Source organism: Sciurus vulgaris (assembly GCF_902686455.1).
Source record: "Sciurus vulgaris genome assembly, chromosome: 6".
Lineage (NCBI taxonomy): Eukaryota > Metazoa > Chordata > Mammalia > Rodentia > Sciuridae > Sciurus > Sciurus vulgaris.
In genome coordinates, this window is record NC_136466.1 from 83,465,142 (window position 1) to 83,479,168 (window position 14,027).

Below are 14,027 nucleotides of genomic sequence, written 5' to 3' on the forward strand. Positions count from 1 at the left end.
TATATGAAGATTATTCACAGAAGTAATGTTACAGATTGCCACCTTTATAAGGGAAGGCAGTATTTCAAATAAGAGTTTGGCAAAGATTAAACTCAGAAAGTTGTCTTGAAAGAAGAAAAAGAAGTGCATGGTTTTGTTTTTCAGTTCTAAGTCAAGAGAACTTGGTACACTGTAAAGTCCATCAAAGTAAGAACTATTTCTAATCTTTTATCTGAGACATGTACTGCAATTCACTATCAAAATATGTGTTTCATGGAAATTCATTTCCCAAGTCAATTTAATGGACTGTGAACAATTGTTTATAAGAAAATTGAACAAATTAAGCCTAGTTTTCTACTTGATCAGAGGTATGGCACTGTGGTATACTACAGAGAGATCATTTGAAAAACTTGCTTCGTGATTAAGAGATTTCTCAATATAATCACTCAATAATAAACTAGAGGGTCTTCAAATGTATTTGAAAATAAGTTCTTTGCAACTAGAGAGAGGGATAATTATCTTACGGTAATTTTCTGACAAATTAATTTTCTTTCCCTTTCTCTCTAATAATTTTAATTCATCTACTTTTATCAAGTTCCTTATCTCAGAACTTACAGTAAAGGAATTTCAAAATTTCAGGTGGAGTGGATAGAAATGGATAATGGTCTCTGTTCAAGGAAAGCTTTGGACAACCTAAAATACAATCCTTCACACGGATGCTTATTAATGTCCTAGATTTGCCTCCCATCCTCCCTGTTAGAACAAGAAAGAAAAAAACCTAGAACCTCTATTAAATCACATTTTGGTTAGGTCTCTTATTAATTTTTATAGCACTAGGGATTGAACCAACAGCAGTTCCTGATGCTTGCTAGGCAAGGGTTCTCTACTGAGCTGTCCTTGCTCAGGTCTTTTAGATGAGTATTCCATGTTGGGCACTAGATTGTATTCTTAGCTCTATGAATATTCCATGAATAACTATTTAGAAAAGTCAGAAATAAATTTGAATGATTCAATTTTCCTGTACACATTTAGTTCTTCATTGTATATACACAGTTTGCTAATTTTACTTAAATGCCTTTTATTGGAAAGAACATTTGAAAACCTAGTAATCAGTCAGAAAGTCTCAGAATAACTTGTAAAGTAATACATTGTAGTGAACTTGGATTTGATTGCTCCCTTTATACTCATCCCTAAGACCTTGGAATTTCCCTTTGCTCTACATTATGCACCTTTGTAATTCAGAAAGACACCTTATCCATTGTAAATTGTCACCCTTGAATTGCTTTAATAGTAGGAATTTTTACTAAAGGTCAAGTTGTATCATTGGAGAAAAGAAATCCTACCAATAGCTAAGGTTGAAATTTCAAAAATGGACTTTCACTTTCTTCTTTAAATCAGTCAAAATGATATCTTTTGACCTGTTCTGTGCTACTGAAGAATGCATTTTGCCTTGATGGTGTGCTTTGCAATTTACCAAGCACTCTTTCATATATTATCTTGTCGCTTGTGAGAGAGGTGGGGAGGCAGGACACAATACTGGCAAAGTAGGAAAAGTAGGTGTCATTCCAATGATGCAACTAAGCTTAGAGGTGAGTGAATTTCCAGGGTCATGTACCAGTAGAGGATATGGACAAGGCAGATGGGTCTTCTACACTCTCTTTCCGCTCTCCTCCCATAACCACACTACTGTCAAAGTTGAGGTATAGGCTGCATAAATAAAAAGGCCAGTCAAGCTATTAAAATTTCTGTGTATTAATTAAAATACATTTAATTTGGATTTTTTTTTTTTTTTTTTTTTTCAGTCAGTTCTGCCCTCAAACTTGTGATCCTCCTACCTTTGCCACTGAAGTAGCTGGGATTACAAGCATGCGCCACTATGCCCGGCTGGGAAAATACATTTTTAATATTTGCATCATGAATTACAAAAGTCAAATGATATTCCCTGAGGACACAGCCACTCAGCATGGTTAGGAAGTTAAACATAAATAAACTATGAGAGATGATCCTGTGAGACAGGAATGTGCAGGGTTCGGGGCACCTCGACTCCCATTTCTAACTGTCACCGATGTACTGTGTTTCCTCTGACAAAGTCTCTGGGTACCAAGTTCTGTATCTGTCAAGTAAGAACAATACTAACCTTTGCCAACCTCCCAGGGTTCTTTGTAGAACTCAGCAAAATAACTTATGATGAAGCTAAAAAGACTGTCTGCCCAAATGAGAGGGCTGTATTGAGCTACTTCACTAATCCTTCAGGGCTTTAACATGTGAATAACAAAAAAGTGTGGCATTTTAATTATGCATTTCTAGTAAAATGTCTGAGATTCTAAAAATGTCCCTTTCTTTTTTCTGTCTTTTTTTTTTTTTAAAGTAGGCAGAAACTTTATTTTTATTGGTCCCTAACAATTACACAGAATAGGGGGTTCCTTTTGTCATATTTGTACATGCACCTAACATACTTTGGTCAATTTCATTTCCCAGTCCCTCTCTTTACCTCCTCTCCTCCCTCCTTCTGCTGGCCTTCCTCTCTCCTACTAATTTCCCTTATGTTTTTATGAGATTCTTTTGAAAATATCCCTTTCTGATATACAACCACTCCTCATTTTTGCTTTTCTTCCCTTTTTTTTTTTTTTTTTTTTTTTTTTTTTTTTTTGGTACTGGGGATTAAACCCATGGCTGCTTAACCACTGAACCACATCACCAGCCCCCTTTCATATTTTATTTAGAGACAGGGTCTCACTGGTTGCTTAGGGCCTTGCTGTTTCTGAGGCTGACTTTGAACCTGCGATCCTCCTGAGCTGCTGGATTACAGGCGTGCACCACGGTACTGGCTTGCTTTTCTTTTCAATACAGGGGAGATACTCAAGGAACTTCACAATGGCTCATCTTTAGTTTGAGAAAAAATGAAGCAGGAATCCAAAAGTTGTGCAGGTTTCAATCCAAACAGATTTTGTCACATATTTTTCTGCTCTTTGGACTGAAAACAGAAACAGAAAATCTAGAAATAACATTCTGAGCAGTTGAAGTCCACTTGTTAGTAATACAAGTATAACAATGAGTCAAGAAAACCATCCTCCCATTCATGTTGTGTAATGTTATTATCAAATAGCTGACAAGATTCCAGAAAGGTATAATAATTTGTATGTGGATTACAAAAGGCTGCTAGCGAGAAAACTCATTTTTATTATAATACCAATTGCTAAGCTCTAATTAGGTGCACAAACCCTTTTCAACTTTCAGATGCCTAACCTGATCTTTTAACTACAATTGGATAAATATTCTTATATATTTCAACTACACAAAATAAAAGTGCAATGATTCCTTAATGTAAAAACACTCTGTTATGTTAGTTTGAGTCCCTTAACTATTCCTCTAAATTATTCTGAAACTTCCCAAGATTTAAAGACAATTCTTTTCCATTATGAAAAAAAAGAAAAAAAAAAAAAAAAAAAAGAAAAAGAAAAAAAGAAAACTGTGTTACCCACTATCAGAGTTTTGAAATTGCCACTCCATGTCATTTTGTGGCCACCTTTTCAGGTTGTTCAAAGTTTCTTTATTGTCCAGAGATCCTGACCTGAGCAAGAGCTAGACTCTTGCCTTCAACATTGATGAGATTTACTGAGCACTGCTTACAGTTGCTGTAAAACTCTGTAATCTAAAAGAGGAGGATGTTGTGCAGTTGGCATCTCTTAGATTCAAAATACATGTTACTTACTATTTCTGTCTACTCATACAAGTTTTCAAATCTGCCACCTGTATCTGACTGGATAGCTCACTTTTTGGATTATATATTTCTTTGGCCCTTTTTAAAAGTATAAATGTCTCCTGCTTAGCTTTAAATACTTAATTTTATAACTCCTTTATTTCAAATTCTTCCTGATTAGTAGGACCACTCAGCTCTTAATAGTAAGACAACATTGGGTTGATTTCTGAGTACCTGCCATTGTTTTGTTTTGTTTTGAATTTTTCTTTCTGTTTTGTGGGCCCATTTTCTAAAGACATTCTACTGACAAGCAACAGGAAGAAAATCTTTAGGGAGAAAAAAAATGAATTGGTTATCTATCATGTCAAAAATAAGATTGAACTCCATTCTACCTATTATAGGAATCTGAAGACTTTAAAATATTACATTGAATTAAAACCAAAGAAACAAGTCTAAGCAAAATGAATATAAGAAATGAGCATAGGGCTGGTTGTAGCTCAGTGGTGGAGTGCTTGCCCTAGCACTTGTAGGGCACTAGATTTGATCCTTAGGACCACATAAAAATAAATAAATAAATAAAATAAAGGTATTGTGTCCATCTACCACTAAAAAAAAATTTAAAAAAATTATAATACACTCAATAAGACACAATATTTACATAGCCATACTATAAGGCCCTGGCTAATGATTGAACAAAAATACAATACTAGAGGAAGGGAGGAGGAGGATGAATAGAAAGTTAAATTCTTGGTTACCATAACCAGAAGTCAACAAATAAAATAAAAAATGATGATTCAAACATAAGTACATGTTTATTACCTAGAAATTCAGAGGTGAGTATCTGAAGAAAAGCTAAATTTGGAAAAAGATGTCTTTAGAAAATGGAACTTGAAAAAGGTATGGGGGAGGTCAAGGAAAAAAAGAGTCAGAGAACTAAAGCTTTTTAAAAAATTGATACATAAAAATTATACATATTTATGGGGTACTTCATTATGTTTCAGTATATGTGTACATTGTGTAAGATTCAAATACAGGTAAACATATCTCCTAAAACATACATCTGATGAACATGTTGGTTACTGGGTACTAAAATAAAATTAAGATAGGAGAAATAAGTTCTGGGGACTTACTGTACAGTAGGGAGACTAAACAACAATAATCTACTGAGGCATATTTCAAAAGAACTAAAAGAAAATTTTAAATTTGGAGCTTTTTTTGATATATTTTCATTGTATCTGAATTTCTAGATTATGTGCATGCATGACTTTAATAAAAATCTAACAATTTTTAAAAATAAAATGACAAAATTTTAAGGTGATAATTGTGAAGATTGTAAATATTTTCTAACATGGTAAGTGGGATTTCCTATTGTGAAAGTCATGTGTGTACCTGGGATTGGAAAAGTGTTCCCATGGTATGTTGTGGCATTTTCTTCCACTGGGGAATCGACAGGGCTTATCCATATATTGAGCCAGTAGATTTTGAATGGTGCCAACTTCCCTCCATCTGGTTTGGGTACCCTTACATATCTTGGACAGAAAGACTTCCAGCTTGATTTTAGCTATTGATTGCTTTTGTATTTCTGAAGTCTGTTTTTAATTTCTTACTTTTTGAGCTGTTCTAAATAGTTTCAAAATAAATAGTTTATTCAGAATTTCTAAGTGGGGTTGCAGAATCAATTATAGGTCATTTGGCTATGGGCTTTACGATTGCTTTTGAGCATTTGGATCCCTACTATCTGGTAAATTCCTTGACAAATGGAAAAAAGAGTTTTCATGTTTGTATCATCAGGCTTCAGCATAGTAACTGGCTTGTAACTAGCATTCAGTGCACATTTGGTGAAAGAAGGCCTGTTCTCAGGAGACTATGAGAAAAGCATTTGACTAGTTTTGATTAAAGCCAGATTAGTAGAGTATACCATCAAAGGGCCTTTGCAGTTTTAAACAGGCTAATTTGTGTGCATAAGGGAGTTCACTGAGTTTCTTCAATTTTTTTTTTTTTGGTAGGATCCACCAATGTTGACAATTCAGACCCTAGATCTTGCAAATAGGTGATTTTTTTAAACAAACCTATCCCAAATTCCCACACTATACTTGGCAACAAATTTTTCTACTTGTGTAGTAGCCTCCTGTCCTAACCCAGTAATATGAGGTCATAAGCTTTCTATTGTCACTTTAGATTTCTAGGGACACACAAACACATATAGCGTCAAGTTACTTTATAACCAAAGTTAAGATGAATATCAGGTCTATTCTTTTTCATACAGCAAAGTTCATATTTATTTATGGTTATGACATGGGTCAGAATATAGAGGACAGAAAGTGACAAGGAACAAATGTCCTGGGAATCACAGCATCATAGATTGTAAGAGATATGTCAGAATCCAGATGATTTTTCAAATTAATTTGATGTCCATTTACCAACCAGTTTGACAAGGGTAACAATGCATATGCAGTTGGAATGCAGAACACATTCTATATACATTCAAATATCTCCCATTATAGGCATCTGCTTTTAGAGTCATGGCAGTGTGTAACTTTTTTTCTTGCAGCAAATATTTCCATAACTTTATTTTATATAAGTTAATGTGAACAATAGTTTGCATTCACAATATCAACCAATATTCACAACTAAATGTATTTTGGGTAGTAATGAGAAGATATTATGTAAATAAATTGTATCATGCTGATAATTCTCAAGGTTATCATTATAACTGTATAATTCTATTAACTGTATTAGCCAAACAAATTCCTCAAAAGGGTATCCGGGGAACAAGAGTTAGGGATCAGTACAATTAACTTAGTTAAGCTCTCTACCTAAGTTCAAAAATCACCTGTTGACTATGATGAAAAAGGAACCTCTACTTCATGTACAAACAGAGAAACAAGTTGTACCCCATTTGTTTACAATAAAAAAAAAGAAATATACCCCCCCCCAAAAAAAGGAAGATAGTAATAGAAGGAATGGAAAAGGTTCTAGAATGCTGAGGAAGACATGAAGGAAAAGCAGTGTATATACAGGCAAACCTGGTGGTTCACAGTAAGGGAAACTGGGGCCAGTTTGGAGATGGAGATGTCTAGGATCTCCCAAACACACAGTGATAGAGTTGAGATTAAAACCAAGGTGTCCTTTCTCCCAGTCCTTTATTTTACCCATTGGAGCAGACCACTGCTCTTTACTGAAGCAGCTTTGAGAAAATTTAGAATATCAGCATAACCATGCAGTCCAACAGGTGTGTTTTTACATGCATACATTTCATTGCAAAAAATTGAATTAAAGTGTCTATTTAGTACTTTTTTTGCCCAGCCTATGTAACAAGCAACTGTAGGATTTTAGTCACATGATTCCAAGTCAGAGATATTCACTATTTCTTATAAGACTTTGGAAATGACTACATGCTTTCTCTGGATTTTGAATCTTTTAATTTTCACCTTTTAAGAGTAGTTTCATTTCTCCCATGTGAAGTTGGTTTTTTATATAGCAGTACTATTATGTGGCTTATTCTTTGTGTCTTTTCATCTGTCTCACTGAGAAGCAAGTATGAAAATGGGACTTCCAAAAAGGTTTCTGGATCACCAAGGAAGAATCAATCATACAAAATTTTGATAGTGATAATACTTGAAGCTTTTACTGTCATGAATTTTGAGAATGGGCATTATAGAAAAAATTAGCATTTCTGATAGTCTTTATTTCATTTCCAATTTCTTTCCTCATATTAGCAATGATGCTTGTTGATAATCCATGCTGTTATTTTCTGTCTCACTCTTCCTTCACTTTCTTTTCTCATTTTTCTTGCCATCCATATACCTGTCCACCCACCCACCTACTTTTAGCTGAGTTTTGACTAGCTTAAGAAAAATTTATGACTTTTTAAAAGCAGCAAAACACTTTTGGGAGGCATTTTTTTTTTTTCTAAATCATTGCTTCATATATCAAGTACTCCTGAAGCATCATACATAAAATGACAAAGAAATAACCTGCTTTTTCCTCATCGAGTTACATCTTTATAAGTGCCTTCAATTGGTTTCCTAAACTGTACATCCATTATCCCTCAGGATTACACAATGGTGTCATTCACACTACACACAATATGAAATAGGTGGGTAGAGCTCATGTCTGATTTTGTTAAATGGTATTTTTTTTTAATCCTGATTTGAGAAGGACTAGATTATCTTATTTAAAAGATTTTCTTTTAAAAGAGGAAGATGCTAGAATAACCTTGACTTGTGGGGGTTGGGAGGAGAGGGTATCTGTCAGATTGTTCCTAGGCAGGCTGTTCCCTTGGCAACACAGCATCCATAAAAGAGTGTTGGGAGCTATCTAGAACATCCTTGACTGTAAAAATGCTGAAATGCCACTGAAAACAGAGGGCTAGCTGACATTTGGACTATATACAACTCTATTATCACAAAAGAATACAAATAATGCTTCAATATGTGGAAGCTATAGACAAAAATGAAAGGTGGGGGGGAATCTCTTGAAAATAGAAGAGACCAGTAGAGAAAAGGAGCCAGGGTGGAGAAGGGAAGAGGGAAGGGAAAGGGTAGATACTGGGGGACAATACTGACCAAATTATATTGTTATAATATGTGCATGTATGAAAATAGGTAACAATGAATCCCATCATATATAATTATAATGCATCAATAAAAATGGGACAAATGAAAAATGCCTTTGGTTTGTTCTTTGATTTATAGTTTACCAGATTCTGATACTGACAACAGTATACTCTAGGCAGGACTAACATTAATTTCATTTTAAAAACATAACTGTGATGAGCAGTCTAGCAGGGCCTGGACTTCTCTTCTTCCTCCAAAAGGAAAGTAACAAAACAAGAAGCGATGCCCAGTATGAAAATGGAGAAATTATTTCTCAAAAATAATTAAAATAATTTTAAAATATCCCCAATTTGAAAGAGAAACTATCCTCAACAAAACTAGAAGATATTTTGACCTTAGTCATGATATATTGTGATAGAGCTGCCAATGTAGCAAAGGTCAAACTGGAAGATACCGAAAAGAATGCTTATATCTCCAGATCTCTAAATAATCAGATGAAAACAGGTACCATAATGGGGGGTGGGTTATCAGTTCCTTTTAAAACAATGAAATGAGATGAGTGCCAACAATATGGAAATTTTTGGGCATTATCTGGTACCATAGCGTAGCAGGAGAGGCAAAGTCAAAGGAAGAAACACAGTCATGCACTACTTAAGGATGGGACACGTGCTGAGAAATGAAATAGGTGATTTCATTATTGTGTGAACACCACAAAGTGTAATTTCACAAACCTAGTGGTATCTTTAATCACTTCATGTGGTCTTCTGATGCAAATGAGAATAATAAACAAGATGTCTGAGGCAGCCCATGATGTAACATGGCATACTGTTTGAGTAAACGTTTTTTTAAAAATAAGGAGTACTCTAAAATACAATAAAAAGTAAAGGCATAAACTATTAACAGTCATTTTTATCATTATGTTCTCTGCATAATTGTATGTGCTGTACTTTTACATGACTGACAGCTCAGTAAGTTTGCTTGTACCAGCAACATCACAAACATGTGAGTAAGGCTTGTGCTGTCAGTAGGTGGTAGGACCTCTTCAGTTTTATGATTTATGGAACCACTATCTTATATTTGGCAGCTTGTTGACCAAAACACTGTTATATGGTGCATGCCTACACAGACATGCCACATTCATAAGAAGTAGTCTGTAGAGGAGGCAAAAGAAAGAAAAAAGACTTCAAAGGTAAGTAATTGCAATTGCTATTCTTTGCTGTCTAAGAATAAAAGGCTCTCAGATTACAATCTTGTCATAAGAGCTTCACTGTAACACAGGGAGGATCGCGTTAGTCCCAAATGCTGCCGTACGCTAACATATGAAATCACATCAAACAGATGAGTTAGAAAGAAATTTACTTCATTTAAAGATCAGTAATAATTGAGAATGAACTTGCACAATGTTCATACAAAAAACACTCCCTCAAAAGGTGGAAAGGAACAGAAGAGATAATAGCAGATAAAAACCACTCAACTGAAAAAATGAATCCATTGTGTGAAAAATGTGACCAAATATATTGCCATACCTGACATCAAAGAACTTAAGGAAACAAAGATTTCATACATACAGGTGATCAGAAACACCATGGCAAAACAAGAGGGAATGCAGCATAAACTAACAGAACTCATGAAATGGAAGAAAAAACACCACCACCCCAGAAATAAGACCATATTGTAAATAATATAGAGCAGGTAAAACAAATAAAAGGTGAAGAAGAGATAAGGTGTAATGATTCTGTCATCTTGATAACTCATGTTAGAAAATACAGCATTTCAAAGTATAAACATACGGCTGAGGGCGTAGTTCAGTGATAGAATGCTTGCTAACCATGTGCAAGGCCTTGGGTCTGACCCCCAGCACTGCAAAACAAACAATAACAAAAACAAATGTAGTAAAGGTACAAAAATATTTGTAGGAATAATGGCAAACACAAGAAGTAGCAAGGGAATAATACACTAAACTGTGTGCAGTGGAGTAAAAGTACAAGGTATACCAGTTGGACATTGCTTATAGCAGGGAGTCAATGGAAAGTATCTAAATCAAACACATATTTCAAAGTTATAGTTAAGAAGAAAACCACAGTAGAACAAGAAATTTACAGCAAACATGGATAATATAATCAAATTGTAGTCTATACTGCTGATTACTGGTTTACTTACCCAGTATCCTTCCACCATCTTTCTTCCTATCAGAACACTGATTTTAGTTTATATATCTCTCTCTTCTCGACAGGATCATATACTTTAGAGTAGTGGTTTTTAACTTGGAGCAATTCTGCCCTCTAGGGGACATTTGCTAATGTGTGGAGACTTTATTTATTTATTTATTTTCACTGTTCAGAAAAAAAGACTTTATTAGATTAGAATAGCGAGCTGACACCAACCACTGTAAGTGCATTTCAGGGAAACTGGCTGAGGAGACATTGTCTTGAGCGGGTGTGAGCCAGCTAGAACCCGAGGCTTAGAAAGCAGATGCAATTGGAATAATGTGTGTGTGTGTGCTTAGTTATCATCTGCACCCCCTAATTTGCCTAGGGGCTGGGAACCCCTCAAGTACATTTTAGTATAGGTCTTTGAAGCAAAGCTGAGCAGTGCCATCTTAACTCAGTTTCCAGTATCATATTTCAAATATATGTAACTCAGGGCCTGAGTAGTAATCAAGAACAAGATTTCAGACTGGGGCTGTAGCTCAGTGGTAGAGCACTTGCCTAGCATGTGTGAGGCACTGGGTTCGATCCTCAGCACCACATAAAAATAAACAAATAAAACAAAGGCATTCTGTCCATACACAGCTACAAAAAAATTAAAAAAAAAAAAAAAAAAAGACCAAGAATTTCTAGAGACACACCAACTGGGTTTGAATCTTAGCTGTTTTTTTTTTTTTTTTTTTTTTTTTTAAATTAAAAATCATAAATTTACATAGGGTAGTGTTGTTTGATTCATTCTATTATTTTTTTCCCTTCCCCCCACCCCTCCCACTCCTCTTTTCCCTCTATACAGTCCTTCCTTCCTCCATTCTTATCACCCTCCTTATCCCTAACCCTAAACCTAACCCTAACCCTAATGCTAACCCCTCCTACCCCCCATATGTCCTCATCCGCTTATCAGCGAGATCATTCGTCCTTTGGTTTTTTGAGATTGGCTTATCTCACTTAGTATGATATTCTCCAATTTCATCCATTTGCCTGCAAATGCCATAATTTTATCATTCTTCATGGCAGAGTAATATTCCATTGTATATATATGCCACAGTTTCTTTATCCATTCATCAACTGAAGGGCATCTAGGTTGGTTCCACAATCTGGCTATGGTGAATTGAGCGGCTATGAACATTAATGTGGCTGTATCTCCATAGTATGCTGATTTTAAATCCTTTGGGTATAGACCAAGGAGTGGGATAGCTGGGTTAAATGGTGGTTCCATTCCAAGCTTTCTGAGGAGTCTCCATACTGCTTTCCAGAGTGGCTGCACTAATTTGCAACCCCACCAGCAATGTATGAGCGTACCTTTTTCCTCACATCCTTGCCAACACCTATTGTTGCTTGCATTCTTGATAATCGCCATTTTAATTGGGTGAGATGAAATCTTAGGGTAGTTTTGATTTGCATTTCTCTTATTACTAGAGATGTTGAACATTTTTTCATATATCTGTTGATTGCTTGTACATCTTCTTCTGTGAAGTGTCTGTTCATTTCCTTAGCCCATTTGTTGACTGGATTATTTGTATTCTTGGTGTAGAGTTTTTTGAGTTCTTTATAGATTCTGGAAATTAGCGCTCTATCTGGAGTCTGAGTGGCAAAGATATTCTTCCACTCTGGAGGCTCTCTCTTCACATTACTGATGTTTCCTTTGCTGAGAGAAAGCTTTTTAGTTTGAATCTATCCCAGTTGTTGATTCTTGCTTTGATTTCTTGGGCTATGGGCGTCCTGTTAAGGAAGTCTGATCCTAAGCCAACAAGTTGAAGGTTTGGACCTACTTTTTCTTCTATAAGATGCAGGGTCTCTGGTCTAATTCCGAGGTCCTTGATCCATTTTGAGTTGAGTTTTGTGAAGGGTGAGTGATGAATCTTCAGAAAGAGAAATTAGGAAAACTACCCCATTCACAATAGAATCGAAAAAAATAAAATACTTGGCAATCAATCTCACAAAAGAGGTGAAAGACCTCTACAATGAGAACTACAGAACACTAAAGAAAGAAATTAAAAAAAACCTTAGAAGATGGAAAGATCTCCCAAGTTCTTGGATAGGAAGAATTAATATTGTCAAAATGGCCATACTACCTAACGTGCTATACAGATTCAGTGCAATTCCAATTAAAATCCCAATGATGTACCTCACAGAAATAGAGCAAGCAATTATGAAATTCATGTGGAAGAATAAGAAACCCAGAATAGCTAAAGCAATCCTCAGTAGAAAGAGCGAAGCAGTGGGTATCGCAATACCAGAACTTCAACTCTATTACAAAGCAATAGTAACAAAAACGGCATGGTATTGGTACCAAAATAGACAGGTAGATCAATGGTACAGAATAGAGGACATGGACACAAACCCAAATAAATACAATTTTCTCATACTAGACAAAGGTGCCAAAAATATGCAATGGAGAAAAGGTAGCCTCTTCAACAAATGGTGCTGGGAAAACTAGAAAACCATATGCAACAGAATGGAGACATTTTTGACTGACACAATTTTGGGGGATGCTACTAGCCTTCAGGATAGAGGATAGATGAGGAGACAACTCGTGTTCAAAATCCTGTGTGTTCTTTCAGGATCAACCATAGGTATACAAAGGTTTTACCTGTTAAGTCTTTGATGAGGGAAAGTTGCATGCCCAGCATGAGCATTAGAGGACAGCCAACACATACCAGTTTGGAGAATCACGGTCAAGGACTCAGAATTGCCTGAACTAATAATGCCTGGGTTAGATCCTACCTACCTCCTCTCTGGATCCGAGGCCAAGCACCTTCTTTCTGAGGTCTCCTTATCAGGGGTCCTTTACTGAGACACCCTTCTCCACTGGGACTCAATTCTTTTTTACTGCTCCCACCCCCGCCTTGCCCCACAAGGTCATAAAATGGTGGAGACCTTTGTTCATCACTCCTCAGCAATGACTCAATTCTCCTCATCTGCATTGCATGTTCACCTGATTGACTTGTGTCCCATGCTAGTCTACTGGGTGGGGGAGAATGTGACAGGAGGAGCTGATACTACTTTCCTTTTTTGGTCTCTTGCTAATATTATCATAGTACATGAATAAAAACTTGATCATTACTCTCATTTTGGCTAACTGTCCAAAGTGACCACCTCAACACTGCATAGTTTGGTAGAGATGCTGGTGAATACCTTGCAATGCACAGAACAGTCTCCCATAATAAATGATCTGATACAAAATGTTAACAGAACTGAGGCTTTGTGGGTGAACTGACCCAATCACCAACTCCATGGTCAATGAATTCATGGAATTATCCTTGAATGTTCTTCATTCAGGGGGGACAGATGACTAAGATGTCCCAATCACACCAAAGTGAATAACTTAATAGTCTGGTTGGGGAAGAATTGCCCTCAATTTTTGTTGCAATGATAATGAACAAGGAAATATGTAGCCCTTGACTGGCACTGATAGCCACCCTGTGAACACAAGGAGAAATAGCTTTGGAATAGTTTACTCCACGCCAGAGTAAAGAGGGAGACAACCTAGGCCCGTGAGGACATTACGGTTGGAGCCAACCCCACCTTTGGATCTTCAGAAATGTGTAATAATAAATCTTATGGTTTAACCCAGTTTCAGTT